Below are 17,505 nucleotides of genomic sequence, written 5' to 3'. Positions count from 1 at the left end.
GCACACTGGGTGTGGGTGGTGGTGACAAAAGGCCGGGGGGCCTGGTGGCCCCCCGGCTGTTAGGGCCAGGATTGCTGACTGCTCCAATATCCTCCACGGGTGCTGGCTGGGGCTCCTCACTGGGGCTGAGCTCCTCTGGGTGGTGTCTTGGCTGGTGAGGGTCTTGCCCCTGGCCCTGGGATGGCTACAAAAATGGTGATGGTGACTGGGGGTTTGTCTTGGGGAGTTTTGTTGTCTTACAGAATAGAATCAACCAGGTTGGAAGAGACCTTTGAGATCACTATCTTAGAGCTGATGTTAGGCAGACTTGGAGGAGGAAGTGGTCCTCACCTGCAGGATGTGTAGGCAAAGGGCAAGCTGTGGGTGTAGGTGCCCTGGGTGAGGAAGGTGAAGGGAGGTCACTGCTCTGTTTGCTGCAAAGCATGAGCTGGATGCCCTTTGCTGATGTGTATAACCAAGACTTTCCTTGTCAGTGTCCTCACCTTTCTCTCATGGAGCTGGCACTCAGCACATCATCAACCTTCACCTCCCAGGTGAGTTTTATCCTGCTCCCTAAGCTCCATTAGAGCTTGTACTGGGCTGTGCTGCACTATGGTCACTCTGCTCACACTCAGTTCATGGAGCAGAGTAGCACAGCATGGGGTGGGGGGGGAGGTTGGAAAGGGTCTCTAAAGATCATCTAACACAACCTCCTGCTAAAGCAGGGGCACCCACAGCAGGTTGCCCAGGATCACAATGTCCAGGTGGGTTTGGAATCTACAGAGAAAAGAGATTCCTAACATCCAGCTTAAACCTCCCCTGGCACAGCTTGAGACTGTGTCCTCTTGTTCTGGTGCTGGGTGCCTGGCAGAAGAGACCAACCCAGATGGGTTTTGAATGTATGCAGAGAAGGAGACTCCACAACCTCTCTGGGCAGTCTGTTCTAGTGTTTTACTCACCCTCACAGTCAAGAACTTTTTCCTTGCATCTAATCTAAATCCCTCTTTGATTAGTTTAAAGCCATTAGCCCTTGTCCTATCACTACATGCCCTTGCATAAAGCCCTTCCAGCTTGCTTTTAGGCCCCTTTGAAGTACTGAAAGGCTGTTGTTAAAGTCTACCTAGACCTATCTCTTCTCACTGAAAACCTCCAACTCTCTGAACCTGTTTTTACAGGTGTTCCAGCTCACTGCCTGGATGAGGCACTTGGTGCCATGGTTGAGTTGATTAGATGGTGCTGGGTGATAGGTTGGACTTGATGATCTCGAAGCTCTTTTCCAGCCTGCTTAGTTCTGTTCTATTCTTGACTCTCTCCAACAGGTCCATGTCCTTCTTTGTTGAGGGCCTCAGATTTGGATGCATTACTCCAGGTGGGATCTCCCCAGAGTGGGAGAATCACCTCCCTTGACCTGCCAACTGTGCCTCTTCTGATGCAGCCTAAGATACAGTTGGCTTTCTGGACTGCAAGCACAGAGTGTTGCCTCATGTTGAGTTTCTCATCAGCTAACACCTCCAAGTCCCTCACTGCAGATCTGCTCTCTGTGACCCCTGACAGATGTTATTCTCACCTGCACTTGAAGGCGAGAAGAGAGAGAGAGCCACAACCTCCCTAAGCAGGCTGTGTTTCATCAACCTCATAGCTGGAAAGTTGCTTTGTAACATGGAACCCAAATCTTCCCTTCTTCAAATTAAGCTCAATTCCTGTTGACCTTTTCCTCACAGCCACAGGGAACAATTTTAATTGCTGTTCTCTTTGTTGCAGCCTTTGCCTTCTGGAAAATGTATCTCATCGCCCTTCATCTTTTGTCCCCCAGCAAAACAACCCCCAGGCTCTCAACCTCTCCTTCACTTCACAAAGGTTGATGCATTACTTGGCAAAACAGCAAATAATAACAAGCACTGTACTGCCATTAGAAAATCCATTGTAAGGTCACAGAGTTAAGAAATGGGGTTGCTTAGCCTGCAGAAGAGGAGGCTCAGGGCAGACCTTCTTGCTCTCTGCGACTACCTGAAGGGAGGTTGTAGCCGGGTGGGGGTTGGTCTCTTCTCCCAAGCCACCAGCATCACAACAAGAGGACACAGTCTCAAGCTGTGTCAGGGGAGGTTTAGGCTGGTTGTGAGGAAGAAGTTCTTCCCAGCAAGAAAGATTTGCCATTGGAATGTGCTGCCCAGGCAGGTGGTGGAGTCACCATCACTGGAAGTGTTTAAGAAGAGCCTGGATGAGGCACTTGGTGCCATGGTTTAGATTAGATGGTGTTGGGTGATAGGTTGAGGTGTGACACAGATAGGGTTTCCTGGGAGTCTACCCCATGTTTTCTACTGAACATTAAGCCCATGAAAAACATAATGGAGGCTTTCAAAGATTATTTCTAAATCACTTATGGTTGCTGAGCTCCAAATCAGGAAGCAGTCCTTGGCAGCTGAAGCACAGAATAGAATTAACCAGGTTGGAATTGAGATGAAGTCCAACCTGTCACCCAACACCACCTAATCAACTAAACCATGGCACCAAGTGCCTCATGCAGTCTCCTCTTCCAGTGATGGTGACTCCACCACCTCTTATGCTCCATAATAAGGAGCATTATAAGCAGCTGTGAAGATGGAGGGGGTTTAAGAAAAAAAGGAGGACACAGTCTCAGGCTGCACCAGGGGAGGTTTAGGCTGGATATTAGGAAGAAGTTCTACACAGAGAGAGAGATTGCCCATTGGAATGGGCTGCCTGGGGAGGTGGTGGAGTCACCATCACTGGAGGTGTTCAGGAGGAGACTTGCTGGGGTGCTTGGTGCCATGGGTTAGTTGTTTAGGTGGTGTTGGATTGGTTGATGGGTTGGACACAATGATCTTGAAGGTCTCTCCCAACCTGGTTTATTCTATTCTATAATGTTTGTTCCTACAATTTTTCTCCTTTTCTCTGTCAAGAATTCAGTTAATAAAGAGGAGATGGATAGAAAACATCGTTAAAGACTTCCACACACAAACCTTGCCATGTAATTTGCACCTTATCCAGCACTCCCTTGGCTGCCTTTCAGCCACAGAGCACTGTTTCATGCTGGGGGTGGCAGAATGGCAGGGCTTCCTTCCAAAAGGCAAACTCAATGTGCTCATCCCCCCCCTTTTGTTTGATTCTAAGCTGATTTCACCTAAAACCATACAACAAAGCAGCTCCTTTCCTTGTGAGTTGCATTCCACAGATACAGTGCCAGAACTGTCAGTCATGCTGAATATTTGCTAGGGTTCCCTTGGGCCTGAAGCCCATGGTGGGGTTTATGTGGGCTGTAGGGATAGAAGACAGTTTGAAGGTCCCAACAGGAGTTGACTGAAAGTTTCACACAAGCTCAACACATTCCCTTGAAGCCATGGTTTTATACTGCTGTTGTCCTCTCAAGGAACTGCTGTTGTCCTCTCTGCACAAATAGACCTTTTATCTCAGATAGGGTCCTGTTCAAATCTTTTCTCTCTGCCCTATACTTATGCCAGGGTCTCAAGCAAACAGATGGCACCTGGACCAGCACAGACAGGGCAGAGGTGTTATCACAGAATCAATAAGGTTGGAGAAGATCTCAGAGAACATCAAGTCCAATCTATCACCCAACACCTCATGATTAACTAAACTGTGGCTTCAAGCACTGTGTCCAATCCCCTCTTGAACACCTCCAGGGATGGTGACTCCACCATCTCCCTGGGCAGCACATCCCAATGGCCAATCTCTCTTGCTGGGAAGAACTTTCTCCTCACCTAGAGCCTAAACCTCCCCTGGCACAGCTTGAGACTGTGTCCTCTTGTTCTGGTGCTGGGTGTCTGGGAGAAGAGACCAACCCCCACCTGGCTACAGCCTCCCTTCAGGGAGTTGTAGAGAGCAAGAAGGTCTCCCCTGAGCCTCCTCTTCTCCAGGCTAAGCAACCCCAGCTCCCTCAGCCTCTCCTCACAGGGCTGTGCTCCAGACCCCTCCCCTGCTTTGTTGCCTTTCTCTGGACACCTTCAAGTGTCTCAATGTCCTTTTTAAATTGAGGGGCCCAGAACTGGACAGAGTTGGCACTGTACTGAGACATGTAAGCCCAAAAAGCCCACGAGTATTGGGCTGCTCCAGCTCTTGCTCACCACTGCTCATAAACATATGTTTCACTTTGCAGGATTTCCTTGCATAGAACCTGATGTCATGTCTCTCCCCTGCTGTGGTAGCGTGAAGAAGGCAAGAAGTTGCTACCTGGAAGGTCAATGTGGGAGCACAGAAAAAAAAGGAGGAGTTATGCACTTTTCCTTTAACCAAAGGGGGTCTTTTAAAAGCTGAAGCTACAGAAGCCCCCCCTTAGCAACTCTTCATATAGCTCTAATAAGTAAAACGTTTCCAACTGGATTTACAAAGCTGAACATAATAGCCTGAAGATGGAATAAGAGCTTCCCCTTGTCAACTGACTACTAACAAAAGGAAAAATATGAGGAGTGAATACTGAGGAGAAAGACCAACAGTGCTGTAATGTAATTAAAACCATTAAAAGTGATGTACTCTGGTTTTGCTCCCTGAAGCACTATGTTATTTTTCTTTTTTAAGCTGTCACCACATTTTGATACCATAAGGAATGAACTAAATCATCACCAACCTCCACGTTAAAGTTGGAGGATTTGATAGAAATATTAGCTCCAACTTCAGCAGTGAGCAGGCTCTGTTCTGTTATACTGCAGCCATCAGCATCTCTCTTTCCATTTGCTGACAGCAGGTGTTCCTCAGGTAGCCAGCAGCACTCAAGCAGAAGGAAGACAAATGCAGAGGCAAAGCCAAGAGAAAGCACCCCCAGAAAACTTGCCATTTCAGACACCCAGATAGGACCCATTCAGCAGAGCACTGCACCACATCTAGAGTGACCTGTGTCTTATAGGCAACTTAAGAGCACACAACATCACTTCATGTCATTTGGCAGCCTCTCTGGCAGAGGTAAGGCAGCCTTCCTGTCCTGTGCTTTCCTGCACCAGAGTTCTCCTGATCCCATGGAAGTGATGTCATTCTGACACAGGAGCAGAGATTCCACTTGCCAGCAGACTGCATGGGGCCACCCTCCCTCAGAGACACAGAAGTATGAAACACAGAAGGGTCTGCAAGATAGAGTAGAATAGAATCAACCAGGTTGGAAAAGACCTTCCTTTCTTTTTAATTCCATATATCCCCATTGTAAACAACAACAGAAAATGGCTAAACATCTAGTCTTGAGACACAGTGATCACATATGGCACACAAAATGATAGAAGAGAATAGAATTAACCAAGTTGGAAAAGACCTTCGAGATCATGGAGTCCAACCTAGCACCCAACACCATCTGATCAACTCAACCATGGCACCAAGTGCCTCATCCAGGCTCTTCCTAAACACCTCCAGGGATGGTGACTCCACCACCTCCCTGGGCAGCACATTCCAATGGCCAACCTCTCTTGCTGGGAAGAACTTCTTCCTAACATCCAGCCTAAACCTCCACTGGCACAGCTTGAGACTGTGTCCTCTTGTTCTGGTGCTGGTTGCCTGGGAGAAGAGACCAACCCCCACCTGCCTACAACCTCCCTTCAGGGAGTAGTAGAGAGCAAGAAGGTCTCCCCTGAGCCTCCTCTTCTGCAGGCTAAGCAACCCCAGCTCCCTCAGCCTCTCCTCCCAGGGCTGTGCTCCAGACCCCTCCCCAGCTTTGTTGCCCTTCTCTGGACACCTTCCAGCAACTCAACATCCTTCCTAAACTGAGGGGCCCAGAACTCATCTTTGTTTCTTCTTTCTGCTCCTTGAGATACCTGAGGTAGATTTAGACACTCAAACAGTGGAAACCAGGCAGCTTCATTAGCCCAGTGTGACACACAGCCTGACTTACCCTGCCCCTGAGCAGTTGCACAGCTCTTGCTAATCCCCAAACCAGCTTGGTTTTTCTGCATCCAAAGCATTTGAGAGCAAGAAGGTCTCCCCTGAGCCTCCTCTTCAGCAGGCTAAGTAACCCCAGCTCCCTCAGCCACTCCTCATAGGGCTTGTGCTGGATAGGGCCCATAGTGTTGACACAACTGCACAGTCTCAATGTGTTCAGTGTTGTCAGAAGATAGAAGAACAGTTGAAAATAATCCCAGCTTGGCTAATTCCCATCAGTTGGCTGTGTTTTGTCAGAAGATGCTGCAGTTTTGTGTTTCCTTGAGGTTTTTTTATAGTGCTGCTGGTAGTGTGGTGGAACGAAAAAGCAGGAATTAATGTTGCTGTTTAGGGGGAATGTAGTTCACAATATGTTGTCTTTGCAGCTGCTTTACCTTATGAGCCAAAAACTAGTAGTTCACCATAAGCCCTTGGTATAGAGTGCCCTACTGGCACTCAGTTTGTCACAGTAAGCCATCAGTAGAAGAAACACACTGTTATTCCAAGAGCGGTGCACAGATTCCTGGCTGACAATATGAAGACAAGTTTCTAACTAATACAAATGATCCCTGGCACCAGCCTAGCAGACAAACACAGCACACACACACACTCACACACTCAGTTGGATATGTGCAAACCTGCTCACTGAACTCTTCGGGGACCAGCTTTGTTCTGGCTGTGTAATGTTGAACTGTTTCAGCCGCACACGAGTCCTTGCATGTGAAATCTCTGGAGCAAGATGTTCTCCTTTGTTTTGGGGGTTGCTCCCACTCTGTTTTCAGTAACATCTGGACCTTTCAGTTGAGGGCAAAAATATTCCATCAGTAGGCAGGATCTATTGCCTTGGCATTGTCAGCTTAAATAAGCAAAACAACCTGGCTAACACACCCGGTGTGATCCCTGGAGGTGCTCAAGAGGGGATTGGATGTGGCACTTGGTGCCATGGTTTAGTCTGTGGTGACAGGTTGGACTTGATGATCTTTGAGGTCTCTTCCAACCTTGGTGGTTCTGTGATTCTGAGATTGAATCCTGAAAGGTGTTCTCTGGCCCAGTGCTGGAGAGGAACCTTAGCCACTATGTTTTCCATGGGGATAACACAGCAGGGCACCAGGGGAGGTTTAGGCTGGAGGTTAGGAAGAAATTCTACACAGAGAGAGTGATTGCCCATTGGAATGGGCTGCCTGGAGAGGTGATGGAGTCACCATCATTGGAGGTGTTTAGGAGGAGGCTTGATAGGGTGCTTGGTGCCATGGTTTAGTTGATTAGGTGGTGTTGGATGATAGGTTGGACTCGATGATCTTGAAGGTCTCTTCCAACCTGGTCTATTCTATTCTATTCTATTCTATTCTATTCTATAAATCACAAAGCAGTGGCAGGAAAGATGAGCCCAGGGATTTTATCTCAGGGGAAGAAGGTACTGAAGAGTGCTTGTGGTACCACAGACAAAATGATGGGGCCAGATGTGTCTCATGGGCCACCAGCTAGAGCAAACCGGTGGTGAACCTTCCTTGGATCGACATGAAAGAAAGCCGAAGGTTGCAGGGTACCAAAGCTGCCAAAAGATCAGACTGATCTTTCTTATGGAAAGACAAGAAGTGGACACCATTTTTGACTGGCACATTAGTGTGTTGTGCTGTGCTGTGTTGTGTTGTGTTGTGCTGTGCTGTGTTGTGTTGCGCTGTGTTGTGTTGTGCTCTGTTGTGTTGTGCTCTGTTGTGTTGTGCTGTGTTGTGCTCTGTATGTTGTGCTGTGTTGTGTTGTGCTGTGCTGTGTTGTGTTGTGTTCTGTTGTGTTGTGCTCTGTTGTGTTGTGTTGTGCTGTGCTGTGCTGTGTTGTGTTGTGCTGTGCTGTGTTGTGCTGTGTGTGGGGTTGGGTTTTTTCCTGCCTGACTCCATGGCTGTTGATAATAATTAAAGTGAATGGCAGATTATTTTCTAAAGGCTATAATTTAAACCAGTAGGTTGCACATGGACTTGAGCATAACATTCTTCAGCTCAAACCACAAGGTATGCAAGCTGGGAATGAAGTCTATTATTTTTTTCCCCTCTTGAAGGACAGATTAAATATTTTTTTAATTAATTCTAATGCTAGCAAAGAAAGTAAGATCCCCATTTCCCCTCCAGTTTCTCTGCACACTTAATTGATGTGTTCTACCAAGCTGTCAAGCTGCTTTTAAAACTCATCCTTTTTCATCGAAATATTATCCTCCTTTTATTAGTTGGAGTTGATAAATGGATCAAGAGCCTTTGAGGCTATGGTGTGCTGTCAATGGAATATATCTCTCAGATGCATCCACTGCAGTGGAGCTGGAGAAATATATATATATATATATATCTCATGAAACACTTCATAAAAAAGATAGAGAGATTTGTCTTTTACAAGATCATGGAACATGAGTCTGTCTCCAGGGAGGAGTTCCAACATGAGAGAGAATATACATAGTTCAAAAGCCCATGTTTTCAATTGCCAGCCACATGGTTCTAATTAGCCCCACATTTATTAAGGGTGTTAAATGGGCAGCTCAGCTTAGGGGAAAGGGTCAATCCAGTTGAGAAGAGTCGTGCTTAATTCCTGGGCTAGCTGCAGGTTAATTGTGCCTTTAGATGCTCAACGTTCTTCATACAGGGTGTGCTAAAATACAACATGAGACCCAGGTGGAGGGGGGTTGCCATTGATTCTTCCTTTCTTTTTAATTCTATATATCCCCACTGTAAACAACAACAGAAAATGGCTAAACATCTAGTCTTGAGACACAGTGATCACATATGGCACACAAAATGATAGAAGAGAATAGAATTAACCAAGTTGGAAAAGACCTTCGAGATCATGGAGTCCAACCTGTCACCCAACACCATCTGATCAACTAAACCATGGCACCAAGTGCCTCATCCAGGCTCTCCCTAAACACCTCCAGTGATGGTGACTCCACCACCTCCCTGGGCAGCACATTCCAATGGCCAATCACTCTTGCTGGGAAGAACTTCTTCCTAACCTCCAGCCTAAACCTCCCCTGGCACAGCTTGAGACTGTGTCCTCTTGTTCTGGTGCTGGTTGCCTGGGAGAAGAGACCAACCCCCACCTGCCTACAGCCTCCTTTCAGGGAGTTGTAGAGAGCAAGAAGGTCTCCCCTGAGCCTCCTCTTCTCCAGGCTAAGCAACCCCAGCTCCCTCAGCCTCTCCTCACAGGGCTGTGCTCCAGCCCCCTCCCCAGCTTTGTTGCCCTTCTCTGGACACCTTCCAGCACCTCAACACCTTTCCTTGGCTCTTTGTTGGCTCTGTTCTTTAGCTGGGCTGCAACTGCAGGGCTGTGGCAATGAGGAGGACCTGAGCATTTGCATCCAGCTTCAGAAGCTGAATGTTTGCAAGAAAAAAACCCTCCCCAGGCAGAGCTCTGAGGATTTGTGAGCATGGTCATGTCTAAAGTCACTGTTAAACTCCAATAAATATTTGTGGGAAAACTGCTTCCCCTATTCTCCTAGCACTCATAACTTAATTATAGTAGCTGCAAGGCATCTTTAACTTTTGTGACCAGAAGATCACTCTAGGTCTCAGTGACCTTGGCAGTTGTAACAGGGCAATATTTTCACAAGCATGAAATGTTCCTGAGCACATTTCTCCAACACCCTGGCGTTCACAGGCATTTCTCAGCAGATTTGACCTGCAGTGCAAACAGAATTCTTCAGTTTCACCTAGAGGCTTATTGACAAACTCCAGAATACTCAAGGTCCCCTTTGCCTCTGTGAGAAGGCAGAGCTGCTGGTATTCTTCCTTTGAGCCCTCCATCATCAGTGGGAGTCTGAGCCAAAGGCCTGAGCCCTGGAGCTTTTGAAAACCTCCTAATGGCCACACATCTAGATGGGAAGATTAGCATGAAGGCAAGGGAAAAGAGCAAGGGAGGAAATGTGTGAAAAACACAAGATAGTGGAGTTTAACAAACAGGAGATTTCAGCTTAATGTTTCATACAACGTTGCTCCTGAAGTTCATTGCAGGCATTTGTCAAGAGAGTTCACTGGAAGGACCCAGGCAGGTAAGGATCAGTGCTTGTGAAATGTCACTCTTTTGCTAGCTCTTAAAGCAGTAGTTGTGAGATGCAGGAATTAAAGCAGCACTGTGAGAAAGAAGCAGTCACCAAAACCTCTGCCTTCTTTCCCTGGTGAATGAGCTGCTGCTCTACACTCAGGCAGTGTCACTTTGCTGCAGCTCCTCTCAAAACATCAGGTCTTCTTTCCTTTTCCAGCTAAAGCAACTGCATGTTAGATGAGCTTGAGCTCATGGTCTGCAGCTCATTCTCCCAATTGGTGTCACGAAAATGCAAATCTTTACCTTTAAATCACATTGAGTCGTCTGTGAGACACTGAGGGGAGCTCTCGAGGGCCAGCTATTTGCATTCTGGTTACATTTCACTCAGCCAGAGAAACTTTCCCAAATGCCATATTTTGGCTAAGTTAGGATAGCCTTTTCTGTGCTGAAAACTGAACACAGAACTAACCAGGTTGGAAAAGACCTTTGAGATTGTCGAGTCCAACCTATCACCCAGCACCATCTCATCAGCTAAACCATGGCACCAAGTGCCTCATCCAATCTCTTCTTAAATGCCTCCAGGGATGGTGACTCCAGCACCTCCCTGGGCAGCACATTCCAATGGCCAATCTCTCTTGCTGGGAACAATTTCTTCCTAACCTCCAGCCTAAACCTCCCCTGGCACAGCTTGAGACTGTGTCCTCTTGTTCTGGTGCTGATTGCCTGGGAGAAGAGACCAACCCCCACCTGGTTACAACCTCCCTTCAGGGAGTTGGAGACAGCCAGAAGGTCTCCCCTGAGCCTCCTCTTCTGCAGGCTAAGCAACCCCAGCTCCCTCAGCCTCTCCTCCCAGGGCTGTGCTCCAGACCCCTCCCCAGCTTTGTTGCCCTTCTCTGGACACGGTGTGGTGCCTGGGTCCTGCCTCAGTGCACTGCAGTTGCAGATCACATTACTCCTTGAGGGATGGTGATAGGATCACATAGCAAACATATCAAGATGCAGGCCTTAGAAAAACAAGTAAAAGGGCTGGCATTCTTGCCCAGTGAAGGTGGTTTGTTTGTTTTGTTTTGTTTTTGGAGAAGGAAAGGCAAAGCCCCAAGTACTGAGCATGTAGCAGAGCCAAGCAATATGTCTCAGAGAATGTTTCAGCTGATTTTTCAAGCCTTTGAGTTTGAACAGATCAAACACTGCCACATATATTCTCCTAATCTGTGGGCTCTTATGAAATTGAATGAGACCCCCAGATCACTTTAGCTTTTATATCTAAATCAAAGGCAGAAGCTCTTGACTAGTTGAAGGGGTTGTAATGTGCTCAAAAGATGTCAGAGCCTTGCACCTAAACCAGGAATTCAGTCTGCTCTGGTTTCATGTTGTATGGAAGTCTTCATGACTGAAGGATTCATTAGGTAATACCAGCTGATGCAGAACAAAGACAGGCTTGAGCTGCTGGTTTTTGCCTTACACACCAAAGAGTTCTGCCCCACACTGCTGCTTTTCTCCAGAAGAGATAGAGCATTTTTATTTAACCATGGCAAAATGAAACCACTGAACCTGACTCTGAGTGGCTGGTGTAAGTATTTCCAGGAGTGTTTTTGCTCAAAGAGTGTTCCAACACAGCCATATGGTTCAAAAGGGTTAGAGAATCATGGAATCAATAAGGTTGGAAAAGACCTCAGAGATAATGAAGTCCAACCTAGCACCCAACACCTCATGACTAACTAAACCATGGCTTCAAGTACCACATCCAATTCCTTTCTGAACACTTCCAGGGATGGTGACTCCACCACCTCCCTGGGCAGCACATTCCAATGGCCAATCTCTCTTGCTGGGAAGAACTTCTTCCTAACATCCAGCCTAAACCTCCCCTGGCACAGCTTGAGACTGTGTCCTCTTGTGTTGCTGGTTGCCTGGGAGAAGAGACCAACCCCCACCTGCCTACAACCTCCCTTCAGGGAGGTGGAGAGAGCAAGAAGGTCTCCCCTGAGCCTCCTCTTCTCCAGGCTAAGCAACCCCAGCTCCCTCAGCCTCTCCTCACAGGGCTGTGCTCCAGACCCCTCCCCAGCTTTGTTGCCCTTCTCTGGACACCTTCCAGCAGCTCAACATCTTTCCTAAACTGAGGGGCCCAGAACTGGACACAGGACTCAAGGTATGGTCTAACCAGTGCAACCTGGTCTGGTCTATTTTATTCTATTCTATTCTATTCTATTCTATTCTATTCTATTCTATTCTATTCTATTCTATTCTATTCTATGCCATGCCATTCTATTCCATTCTATTCTATTCTATCCCATTCCATTCCATTCCATTCCATTCCATTCCATTCCATTCCATTCCATTCCACTCCACTCCATTCCATTCCACTCCACTCCACTCCACTCCACTCCATTCCATTCCATTCCATTCCATTCCATTCCATTCCATTCCATTCCATATATACAGGTTGATTTGTAGCCTTGCTTGCTTGGACCTGCCTTGCTTGAAGCTGCCTTGCCACGAGTTGCCTGGTCCAGAGTCTGGGGTAGAAGCCATGAGCCTGCTTTCTGCAAGCTTGAGAAGCCACTAGCCTAGGGCCCAAGCCTTGCTTCCTCTTGCAAATGAAATTGGAGCACAATATTCCTGAACAATTCCTGACTTTTCTCAGCACCTTCCTACTGAAAATGCACGTGCTCAGTCACTCGTGCCAGCAAATACTTTCAGCTTGGGAAAAGTGTCCCTAGTGAGACTCCAAGTGTGCAGATTTCATTTGGTAGATTTAAACTGGGTACCACAGCAACTGAGCTTTTCTGGGGGGTCTGTAGCTAATACTTCCTCTTTCAGCAAACTTACATCCACTCTCAAGTTACCTTGTGCTGGATACAGGACTTCCTGTTTTGAGAAGACAACATAAATACTAGTTTATAAAAACACTGAGGAGATTTGCCACTGGTCACAGGAGATCAGCAGCAAATGGCCCTCTGCTTGAAGTCATCCATGGTAAGTTCCTTGGTTGGGTTTTGACTGTTGTTATTTCCCACATACCCTACAAATTGTTAACAGATGCCGAAGGAACAGCTCCTTTTATCCCATAGAAATGGTTGGTGGGTTATACCCTTACCTGAAACCTCTCTTTGGCTTCAAATAACTATGACAAGTGGTCTTTTAGATTGAGGCAGCCTTAAAGATGCATCTGTAAGGTATGAAGAGCAGGAGTACAGAGATCAGCTGTAGAGACCCAGGGGCACAAGACCTGCCTCTTAGCAGAATGAGGTCCAGGTGCAACTTATCTCAGTAACCTGGACACTGCACAGAAGATAGTAAACATCAACACTGTGAGCTTATTAGCTTGGTCACAGACAAACCTGGCTTCACTGCACCTGAGCACTGCGCTTCTCCCCCCAGCACACATCAAGGGGTGGAGAGGGGTCTGGAGCACAGCCCTGTGAGGAGAGGCTGAGGGAGCTGGGGTTGCTTAGCCTGCAGAAGAGGAGGCTCAGGGGAGACCTTCTTGCTCTCTACAACTCCCTGAAGGGAGGTTGTAGCCATGTGGGGGTTGGTCTCTTCTCCCAGGCAAGCAGCACCAGAACAAGAGGACACAGTCTCAAGCTGTGCCAGGGGAGGTTTAGGCTGGTGGTGAGGAGAAAGTTCTTCCCAGCAAGAGAGATTGGCCATTGGAATGTGCTGCCCAGGGAGGTGGTGGAGTCACCATCCCTGGAGGTGTTTAGGAAGAGCCTGGCTGAGGCACTTGGTGCTTGGTTTAGTTAATTAGATGGTGCTGGGTAATAGGCTGGACTCGATAATCTCAAAGGTCTTTTCCAACCTGTTTAGTTATCTTTGTTTCCTCTTTCTGCTCCTTGAGATACCTGAGCTGGATTTAGACACTCAAACAGTGGAAACCAGGCAGCTTCATTAGCCCAGTGTGACACAAAGCCTGACTTAGAATAGCATAGAATAAACCAGGTTGGAAGAGACCTTCAAGATCATCGAGTCCAACCTATCATCCAACACCACCTAATCAACTCACCCATGGCACCAAGCACCCTATCAAGTCTTCTCCTGAACACCTCCAGGGATGGTGACTCCACCACCTCCCTGGGCAGCACATACCAATGGCCAATCTCTCTCTGTGTGTAAAACTTTCTCCTCACCTCCAGCCTAAAGCTCCCCTGGCACATCCTGAGACTGTGTCCTCTTGTTCTGGTGCTGGTTGCCTGGGAGAAGAGACCAACCTCTGACTTAGCCTGCCCCTGAGCAGCTGCACAGCTACACTTCTTGCTAATCCCCAAACCAGCTTGGTTTTTCTGCATCCAAAGCATCTGTAATTTTTTTTTCCACCCAGAGTAACTTCCCTGGGGGGTAAGAGAGGGAAGCATCCACCTTACATTTAGTAAGTTATGCTGCAAACCTCTGGGCAGATTTCAAGTGTCTGCTCATAGCACTGGGCTGTGCCATCCAGAAACACTTTGTACCTTTTTTTTTTTCACTCCCAAAATATATATTTCACAGTAGAAATGGCTTCAAAAGTGGGAAAGCAAGTTTCAAACTCCAAAGCCTTCAGATCCTGGAGTGTAGTTTGAACTCCATCCCCACAAAACCCCAGCATGAAGGCTGTCTGTGGCTGCCAGCTCCGCTGATCTATCCAGCAGTTCACAGCGCAAAGCTGGGATTCGAGTCCCAGCTTGGAACGAGGAGGCTGAACACAAACCTCAGCTTTCATTCCTGCAGGAGAAGTTTCCATCCCTCCTGTTTGCAGGGGAAAATTTGAAAACATGACCTGACTGCACTCGAGCAGCCTGCTGGGGGGAGGGAGAGAGCTGACTCATGGTTTTTTTCTACCCAGAGATCACTGTGCTAAGATGCTGGCCGGGTGGGAGCAGGATTTGAGACCTGAGAGCCTCAGTCAAATGACTGTGCTGTTGTTCTGGAACTTACAGCAGAAATAGTGTGGCCAGCAGGAGCAGGGAGGTCATTGTGCCCTGTGCTCAGCACTGGTTAGGCCACACCTTGAGTCCTGTGTCCAGGTCTGGGCCCCTCAGGTTAGGAAAGATGTTGAGTTGCTGGAAGGTGTCCAGAGAAGGGCAACAAAGCTGGGGAGGGGTCTGGAGCACAGCCTTGGGAGGAGAGGCTGAGGGAGCTGGGGTTGCTTAGCCTGGAGAAGAGGAGGCTGAGGGGAGACCTTCTTGCTCTCTCCAACTGCCTGAAGGGAGGTTGTAGCCAGGTGGGGGTTGGTCTCTTCTCCCAGGCACCCAGCACCAGAACAAGAGGACACAGTCTCAAGCTGTGCCAGGGCAGGTTTAGGCTGGATGTTAGGAAGAAGTTCTTCCCAGCAAGAGAGATTGGCCATTGGAATGTGCTGCCCTGGGAGGTGGTGGAGTCACCATCACTGGAGGTGTTCAGGAGGAAACTGCATGAGGCACTTGGTGCCATGGTTTAGTTCATCAGACGGTGTTGGGTGCTAGGTTGGGCTTGTTGATCATGAAGGACTCTTCCACCTTGGTCTGGTCTATTCTATTCTATTCTATTCTATTCTATTCTATTCTATTCTATTCTATTCTATTCTATTCTATTCTATTCTATTCTATTCTATTCTACTCCTATATTATTCTACTCCTATTCTACTCTATTCTACTCTATTCTATTCTATTCTATTCTATTCTATTCTACTCCTATTCTACTCCTATTCTACTCCTATTCTATTCTATTCTATTCTATTCTATAATTGGAAGAGAAAGATTGAGGAGGCAGCAAGAAGCAATGCAAGGATGGTTGAGAGCAGAGCAGTTTTCTAGAGTTTCATTTGAACAGAGCCAGTGGGACAGCACTGCTTCTTCAAAGTTCTCAGTCCCCCGAGCTGAGGCTGTGTGCTGAGCAGCTGCTGAGGAATTGTGAGTAGCTTTGATGGGCAGGGATGCTGCACATGCCCACGGTCTGGATTTCTCTTCACAAATTCCATACAGCTAAGCAGCTCTCTGGAAATCCACTTAGGATGTGAAACAGAAGGAAGTAAGGAAGGGTGGGAAGGAGAGAAGCAATTTGTCTTTGTGTGTGTTGGGGGTTGGTTTTTTTTTTCACAAGAGTGCATTATTCTTCTGGCACTTCATTTTTCGCTGCTGTCCTGATTCTGGGTGTGGTGGGCTCTGAGCTTTGCCCTGTGTGCCTTTTGGAACAATGTTCTCTGGGCAAATTTGCTTTTTCCATGTCATTGCAGAATTGTGGTTATGTACTCATTTCACAAGGAGAGTGGATTGGTTGGCAGTCCAGGTTCATACAGTGGGTGCAGTGCCTGCAGATAGCTTTCTTCTGGATTGAATCTTTGTGAACTGTTATTTCTGTACACTGTACTGTACTGTGCCCTGTATACTGCACTGGTTAGGCCACACCACGAGTCCTGTGTCCAGTTCTGGGCCCCTCAGTTTCAGAAGGACATTGAGACACTTGAACGTGTCCAGAGAAGGGCAACGAAGCTGGGGAGAGTTCTGGAGCACAGCCCTGTAAGGAGAGGCTGAGGGAGCTGGGGTTGCTTAGCCTGCAGAAGAGGAGGCTCAGGGGAGACCTTCTTGCTCCCTATAATTAGAATAGAATAGAATAGAATAGAATAGAATAGAATAGAATAGAATAGAATAGAATAGAATAGAATAGAATAGAATAGAATAGAATAGAATAGAATAGAATAGAATAGAATAGAATTAACCAGGTTGGAAGAGACTTCCAAGCTCATCAAGTCCAACCCATCACCCAACACCATCTAATCAACTAAACCATGGCATCAAGTCTCGTCCTAAACACCTCCAGTGATGGTGACTCCACCACCTCCCTGGGCAGCACATCCCAATGGCCAATCTTTCTCTCTATGAAGAATTTCTTCCTAACTTCCAGCTTAAACTTCCCCTGGTGCAGCTTGAGACTGTGTCCTCTTGTTCTGGTGCTGGTTGCCTGGGAGAAGAGACCACCTCCGCACCTGGCTACAACCTCCCTTCAGGGAGTTGTAGAGAGCAAGAAGGTCTCCTCTGAGCCTCTTCTTCTCCAGACTAATGAACCCCAGCTCCCTCAGCCTCTCCTCGTGGGGCTTCTGCTCGAGGCCTCTCAGTGAAAACAGCTTACACTATTGTCCAATGAACAGAAGAGATGGTGTGAGAAAACCTGGTGAAAAACAAGGAACATGGAGAAAACAATAGAGAAATAGGCAAGACTTAGAGGGAGCAGCAAAGTGCTCTATGAGCTCACCTTCTCATGGAGTCATACCTTCAGAAAGCAGGATTCACTGCTGCTTTTGGAGGAGGCTGTTGGAAATGTTTGCTGCAAAGCATACCCACACATTGATGAGTAGAGGAAAGTCTCCACACTTGAGACTTTATTAGGAGCTGTCTATCTATGAATTTATTAGTAGTTGTCTATCTATGTTACACATCGAGTCCTGTGTCCAGTTCTGGGCCCCTCAGTTTAGGAAGGAGGCTGACTTGCTGGAGGGTGTCCAGAGAAGGGCAACAGAGTTGGTGAGGGGCTTGGAGCACAGCCCTGTGAGGAGAGGCTGAGGGAGCTGGGGTTGCTTAGTCTGGAGAAAAGGAGGCTCAGGGGTGATCTTATTGCTCTCTCCAACTCCCTGAAGGGAGGTTGTAGCCAGGTGGGGGTTGGTCTCTTCTCCCAGGCAACCAGCAACAGAAC

The sequence above is a fragment of the Dryobates pubescens genome, chromosome 7 (assembly GCF_014839835.1).
Source record: "Dryobates pubescens isolate bDryPub1 chromosome 7, bDryPub1.pri, whole genome shotgun sequence".
Lineage (NCBI taxonomy): Eukaryota > Metazoa > Chordata > Aves > Piciformes > Picidae > Dryobates > Dryobates pubescens.
The sequence above is the reverse complement of the archived record's forward strand: the minus strand, read 5'-3'. Positions refer to the sequence as shown.